The following is a 6000-nucleotide window of genomic DNA, read 5'->3' on the forward strand; positions in this document are numbered from 1 at the left end:
AGCACATCCAACATATTCGCCAGCAGGTCCATGAAATTCTAGAGAAATCAAATGCCAAGTACAAGCAGCGACATGATCAACATTGGGTGCCACACAAGTTTCAAGTGGGCGAAAAAGTCTGGTTGCATTTGCAAAAAGAACGCCTTACCAGAGCCTATCGGAAACTCATACCACTCCGATATGGCCCTTACACCATTACCAAGGCTGTGGGAGACAATGCATTTGAGCTCAGCATTCCCCCATTCCTTGGCCTGCACCCGGTGTTCAATGTCGACCGCCTTCGGCCATACTTTCCACCATTACTAGACATGTCCGACATTGCAGAACAACTCACACCCACAGAGTTAAATCCAGCTTGCATGGAACAAGTTGCAACTGATCAGATCATGGACACACAGATCAAGCACACTCGCCAACAGAATATCCAACTGTATCGAGTTGTCAAAGCAGGACAACTCCTTCACCAGGGCAAGTGGCTCACCAGGGACCAAGTGTAGCAGAAGTTCCCTCATCTCATGGAGGAACTCAACGCAATGGGGACCATTGCTTCCTAAGGGGGGAGGAATGATCCAGGTGGATATTGGTGGCCACCCGCTAATTCAACTTGGATCCCCTCTAGTGCTTCTTACAGTTTTTTTCAGTTTCCTTAATTATAGCACAGTTTACTATTTTTAGCAATTTTTCGGGTCCTAAACTTCCGGAGCCGTTTTGAGGCCCTAAACGACATTTTTTGGGAAATCCACCGCCAGCAATTTTTCTGATAAAAATTTTCTTTTTCGTCGTAGTCCTCAGAGAGATCTTTCCAACGGGCTATCATGCACGTCAAACGGAGATAGTACGACCAATTCGCGACCCCGGGAAGTTGATGTACCAACTTACCCAAAAACAGGGCCCACAATTTGGCGTTTCATCTTCTAGGGTTAGGTTTTGGAATGTGAAGGGTTTTCAATTGTTTCTCAACAATAAATAGGCCTCTGAGCCTCATTGTAAGAGAGTTCAGAGGCATGTAGCCACCACATCTCTTCTCAAACATAAGCTACCATCGCCCTAGCTGGTTTATTTCCATTTCTGTTTGTAAGCATATTTCAATATTTTAGAGTAATGAATTGAGGTATTATTTCCACTACATATCTGTCTTTATGGTTATCTCTGTATTTTATTGCATTCCTGTTTAAATCCGGATCATCTAGTCATACCCCCCGGAGGATTCCCTACAATATCCCTTATGGTTGCCACATTTTACCATCCTGTTTCTGCATGATGTGCCTTGGTTTCCTCATTCCATCGTCTTCATCTACTTGGCCTATCATTCACTTTCACTTGGGATTTTACCCTTTCTTGGAGGAACCACTGTGATGAATGTTATTATTTTCCAGTCTCTCTACCTTCCTATGAGTTGAGTGGTTCCATCATACCGAAAATATATGCTACATTTATACCATTCGTTTCTCAATATGAGCTTCGTTAGTGTCCTTCTTATGCTTCTTAAACCCTGAAGACACCAAGCTCCTTTTATCCTTGTTTTCATCCTCCTTAATAAATGGAAAAATTAAGTTCATTTTGGTCCTATTTCCATGGCTCATTAAACTTATGAAAATCCCGAGCTTCTTTTGACATATTTTCATGCTCGTAAAACCTACTTGAAAATGTTGAGTTCTTTACATATTTTCCTGCTCATCATATAAATTGAAAGTTGACAAGCGATCTCTTTTCTATTCTCAAAGTTCGTTAAACCATAAGAAGGGTATAAGTGTACTTTTATCTCTTTTTGGCCTCGTTAAACTTTACAAAAAAGGAACCTATTAAGCATAATTTTCTTCTCTTTCTTGCTCATTAAACTGTGAAGGAGACTAAAAAAAGAAAATGGGAAGGGAGAATTTATTTCTGTTAGTCATCAAAATGGTAGCATCATTCAATCACCCTTAAACATGGCACCTTTCTACTTCATTATTTAGAATTGGGTTTCAGATTTCCTAAGAGTCACACCATACATATGATCTATCTACTCCTCTGACTTATTACTCTTCCTGTCACTATGGAGTGTGCTTCAATACCTCCTTTGTTGGTGCACAAGATCATGTGGTGCTCATTAGCCATGCTTTCAAGTCACTCTTGTGTCATTATATTTTTTGTTCAAGGGAAGTATCAACCTGTGTTGTCCATTTGCAGTTTCCTATTGAGTTCGTCATCCTTGTGTCAGGTGTACTCCATGACTTCATTCATTCACATCATCTCTCGATATGTTCCATGTTGATTGATGGGGGATACATCAAGGCCCTCCTTCAATGGATCTTCTCTTATTTATTTTATCTCATTATCCAGGAGCTTGATCTAAGAACTAATAGTACCTTGGAGCTTGTAGACCTTAGCAACAGGTTTCCTCACAATCAATAGTGGGTTTACATAATTGGCTCCTGATCCTTCAAGTCCAAGAGTGTTTGACATCAACTCATATATTCACAGTTAGTGGATTGTGCTAAGTACCTCAGGGTACATTTTCATCATTGGTGGGTCCCCTCACGTCTATTAATGGTACCCCTCATTAACCATTAATAAGATGGTTTCTACCATACTTGACATCAACTCATTTATTTACATGCCATATATTTGTACCATCATGGTTATGTTGAAGACCTTGGGTTAGGGACATGTCACTCTTATATGGAATAATTCCCATGCTGCATTGGAGTTATGTATTCATTGCATACTTTGAGGACTATTTTGGGACACCTCCTATATGTTACGTGTCCATAGTCCTGCTGATGTATACGGTGACGTAGATCCACAATGTATTTTTTGGTGGCTATGATCTATTTGATGAGGCATAAGGATCCACTATGTATCGTTTATGGCCATGTCCTAGTGTTTCATGTCATGGCTCTACAATGTATTTTTGGCAGCCATGCTCATTTATAACCGAGCATGGGTATACCCGCCTTAGGGATCTTATTAGCGCATATAAGACTTCAGCCTTTGGCTTCTTCTAATCCTGTTTCTTGGCTTTGTCTCCTTCCTCCCATTTTGACCTATGATATCTAATGTAATGCATTTCAATAATCAGCTACTCTTCTAACATCATGCATTAGGGGGAATCTATTATCAACCTATTTTTCTCTCTAGAGTCAGTACTCATGAGTTCTTTTACTGTTGACCATTTTCTGAGGTTTGACTTCTCTTTTGGCATAGTTTTTTCCACAGTCCTTGGGTCCTAGTGTCTCACAGAGTGGTTCTAGCCCTCCAGTTGCATGGAGCACCATTATTCATAGTATCTAGAGTCGATATTTTGTAGTTCAGTCCCTACGACCCTTGCTTATGTTTGAGAGGCTTACCTTCCCTAGGAGATCAATTCGAATCCACATCTTATCGTATCCCTTGAAGTTGGCTTGTAGGCATTATTAGAGAATATTCCTAACTTCTCTCCACCCTGAGAATCTATTTTCATCCTCGTTGGAATCCCTCTAATTATTTATATGTTGGTCCATCCTTAAGGGTAAAGCTAGAGAGTTTTGGAGAATTATAGATCCATACTGCTATTTTGGTTATGTGATATATTGTGAGGCATTTTTATTCTCAAGGTCATATTGCTTGGATAAGGGAAGACTCTGCTCAAATATGGAGCAGAATATCCATGTGTGAAGGTATTTGATTTCATGATTAATAACAAGTGAAGGTTCCTTTCCATCAGATCTATGTTTATGGTGAAATTTTCATTTTATTTTGTTTGAGATGACAATCCTTCACGAGAGGCCATTTGTGTGCTTTGTGCTTTGTTTGGTTGTACTTGTGTGCAAGATTTAGCTCTACTGTATAGGATGAGATCTCTTTATTGGAGCAGGAATTATCCAAATTGGATCCGACACTCACCATCAACCTGCATGAATCTTGGGTACTAAACTCAAACCCTAGATAGGGAACTCTATGCATGGATGATTGATTTTCTCATATGGTTTAGGGATCTTCTAGTTTGATCGTTTCCTATCACATCCTATATAATCCTATGATCTCGTAGTCTTCACATTGGCTGTGTATAAATTTCCACAACAACACCTTACCACCCATCCAAAATTATTTATTTTCCAATCTCTCCATATCTAGCATATTGTCATGTATATAGGGCACTAAACCAATTTCGACACTTTTATTTGAAATAACCTTATGAGTGTCATAGTTCCAAATGTATCCTCTTGCGAAGTTCATGCGTTCTAGCATATTCTCCACATGCTCCAAGGTATGTCTGACGTTGACAATGAAAGGGGCCATCGTTTTCTCAAGTTTAAAAATATGCTCTTTATGTCTAGACGTGAAGTGAGTCTGATCTATATTTAGACTTTTCCTTATGAATTCCAAATAAAATATTCTTATAGGCACGAAAGCAGGTAGCTAATAAGGTGGAATATTTGCACCATACAACTTGATCTTTGTATAATTCTCAAACACAAAATAATCTCCTACTCTTGTGTCAATGCGAAGCTATAACCATTTTTTAATCCTGAGAAGAATTCTAGGTGGAGGCTGATTATTCAAAACAATGAAGACAATGGACATGAAAGAGGAAAGGTATAAAGAAAAGCCTTGATTCATATCTTTTCTTTTGATAACATCTCCTGGTTTTTTTCATTAAGAATATCAATTTTTATATGAATGAATTTTGCCACATGTAGGTATAAAAACATATCCGGAAGGTAAGATGAGTGCTTGAAATATTTAGCTTCATAAATGTTATAGAGCTTAAAGCTGATGGATGGGGAAAGATAGGTTTAAATATACATAGTAACCCTATATTGCATCATTAAAATCAGAAACCCCAAGGCTTTTTCTTCTATAGTTTCAATATATTCTTCCCTATATAAACATAGAATTATAGATAAGGTTTGTTGTGCAACATCACAAAAATTGTGAGAAGATAATTTATAGTTCGCTAGGGAATTAAAGCTTTAGAAGGAAATATAACCTTTAGTAGGCTTTCCTTTTCACTCTAAGCTAGATACTTATAAACCTAGGTTAAGGTTTCATTAGTGAATTTCTATAGGTTTTAAGTGGGAATTGAAAAGCATTTCGAATTAATTCTAGGACGACTTGGATCAAACTATGGCCTTCTTTGGAAATGATAAATTTTTATGAGGAATATAGGTGAAACCAAGCGAACTTATAAATTTAGGATATCATAAATTGGAGGCACAATAACATCATGTAACCTTGACTGAACAACATGAAACAAATCATTTGACTGATTAAAATGGTGTAGGGATTGCTCTCGAATAGAAAGTATATCGAAAGAGAACCGAGTACCATATATGTCTAATTCTCGGTATATTAAATGGATTTTCTCAAAATTCAGGGTCTTTTGGACTGAGATTGCTTGATTTTAACCATTTTGAACACATAGAAAAGACGAATTAGAGGGGAGGTAATAGAGCTACCCGGAAGTTACTATGTAATTGAAGCTGAATTGGAAGGCTTGGAAGTCATTGTAGTGACCTAGTTATTATTTTTGGCTACACAAAAGACTTCATTGTTTTCTTTCTTCGACATACAAAATCCTATTACAATTAAAAACTGGAGCTCCGTGCTTTAGAACTGATTTGATTAGGTGACGTCACACCAGTGTGACACTAACATGATTGGCGTGGAATATTCAACAGTGCTAGTTGTTGAATAGATATGCTCACTTGCCACGATCGCTTGCCACGCTCACTTGTCATGCTGATTCGTTGTTAGTTAATACACTAATCACATGTAGGCTTCCAAAAACCGTAAACGATTGTGTGGACCTTCCTAGTGGTTTCAAAATGGGTGGGGGACGCATTTAACTTCTGTTATTGATCCATTACATCGGCTATTTGATCAAAACCACTGAATGCAGACCCGCCGCCCTTTAAACTCCATTGGGGCAAGGGGATCTGCACTCTTTTTAATACAAGCTGTTGTACAGACGTCAGGGGATCAAAGTTCCAACATGCATTCTACTTAACTTATTTTTTGGCTTACAACTACCCACTT

This window comes from Pinus tabuliformis, chromosome 5_1 (assembly GCF_031772625.1).
Source record: "Pinus tabuliformis cultivar Carrire ecotype Pingquan chromosome 5_1, CPIR1, whole genome shotgun sequence".
NCBI classification, from domain to species: Eukaryota; Viridiplantae; Streptophyta; class Pinopsida; order Pinales; family Pinaceae; genus Pinus; species Pinus tabuliformis.